Source organism: Chrysochloris asiatica, unplaced genomic scaffold, assembly GCF_000296735.1.
Source record: "Chrysochloris asiatica unplaced genomic scaffold, ChrAsi1.0 scaffold00023, whole genome shotgun sequence".
Lineage (NCBI taxonomy): Eukaryota > Metazoa > Chordata > Mammalia > Afrosoricida > Chrysochloridae > Chrysochloris > Chrysochloris asiatica.
This window is the reverse complement of record NW_006408541.1, coordinates 13,901,066-13,902,824: the sequence shown is the minus strand read 5'-3', so window position 1 is coordinate 13,902,824 and position 1,759 is coordinate 13,901,066. Positions and strand designations below refer to the sequence as shown.

Below are 1,759 nucleotides of genomic sequence, written 5' to 3'. Positions count from 1 at the left end.
GGTGACGAACGTGGTCACCAATCAGAGTGTGTATTCCCATTGAGTCTTAGTCTAGGAAGGGGGTTTGTTCTGATGGGACCTGACCACTTGCCTTGGTATCTCCTGGGCGAGCAACTTGCTTGTTCTTGTAGTAATGTCGGATTGCCTATATTGTTTTGTATTTTATCTTTCGGTCTTTCTTTCAAGTATTTTCTGTTCTAGCTGCTCCAGACTGGTCTGCTTGTCCTTTCAAGTGGAAACTTCCCACCTCAGAAGATTCTGGATGGGGTTTGGGATTCCAGCTATGGTCTTATGTACTGCAGAGGCTCCATAGGAAACCTCCTTCACTGGGCACATTGTAGCCCCATTTTAAGCATTCTAATCAGTTATAGGCAGAAGACGGACTTACAAGCTTTCTATGGTGATATTTCTGGCTATTCCTTTCTCTCCCCCTCCTCAAGTGTGTATTTTATGATGTTATGCCAGGGAAACCAAGATTCAAAAGACAACCAAGCATCTTAACATTATTCCCCCCCTTTCCCCATTCCAACCATGTCTCAAATCACTGTATTGCAGAGCCCTATGCTGCCAAGGTTGTGCATACATCATTATTAACCTCTGTCCCACTTAACCTATGCAAAACAGTCTAATTTTTTTCCCGTCCGCTTTGTTCTTCCATTCCCTTCTCTAGCACCCAACCTATCCTGTATCTAATCCCTACCGTGTACTCCACCTTCCCTTCCCTTCCCTCACCCTACCCCCCAAATCCCAGTAACCAGCGAAGAATCACCCCCCGCCCCCATTTTAGTATAGGTTCTTTTTCTTAGTCTTTTACAGTAGTGGTCTTATGCAGTATTTCTCCGTTTGTGACCAATTTCACTCAACATACTGTCTTCAAGGTTCATCCATGTTATGTGGTAGCTTTCAGCTTCCTTGTTATTCTTTAAGGTAGCATAATATTCCATTGTGTGTATGTACCACAGTTTGTTTATCCATTCTTCAGTTGATGGACACTTAGCCTGTCTCCCTCTTTTTGCAAATGTATATAGTGCTGCTATGGTGTGCATCTATCTATTTGTGTTAATGCTCGTATTTCTTGTGGATAAATATTAAGTACATGAATTGCTGGATCATAAGGTATTTTTATTTCCAACTTTCTGAGGAAGCTCCATATTGCTTTCCAGAGAGGCTGGACCATTTTGCAATCCCAGCAGCAATGCAGGCGGGTCCCAGTCTCTCCACATTGACTCTTTTGATCTTTGCTCTTATTGTTGGTGTGCGATGATAGATATCTCATTGTGGTTTTGATTTTGCATCTCTTTAATGGCTAGTGATCGTGAACATTTCTTCAAAAGTGTGTTGGCTACTTGCATCTCTCCTCCTTCGTGAAGTGTCTGTTCATGCCCTGTGCCCATTTTTTAATTGGTTTGTCTTTTTCTTGTAGAGGTGTTGTAGTTTCCTATATATTTTAGAAATGAGTACCCTGGTGAAGTCTTTGATGCACATAAGTTTTAATTTTTAGTATGTCCCAATCATCTATTTTGTCTACTTTTGTTTGTGTGCTTTTCAAAATGTTTGGTAGTCTGTGTTTCCCTGAATTAGTGCCCTCACATTTGTCCTTATTTTTTTATTGATGGCCTTCATAATTCTGGGATTCACATTTAAGTCTTTAATCTATGCTGAGCTGGTTTTTGTATAAGGCATGAGGGTGAAGGTCTTGTTTCAATCTTCTGCATATCACTTTCCAGTTCTGCCGGCACCATCTGTTGAAGAGACTATC

At 41.2% G+C, this 1,759-nt stretch overlaps 1 protein-coding gene across 2 annotated transcripts in view; it reads right to left on the bottom strand.

Annotated features, from left to right (window-relative positions):
* Positions 1–1,759, bottom strand: part of STAU1 (staufen double-stranded RNA binding protein 1) — a 78,670-nt gene that overhangs the window by 53,732 nt on the left and 23,179 nt on the right. The gene's annotated exons all lie outside the window — the stretch shown is intronic.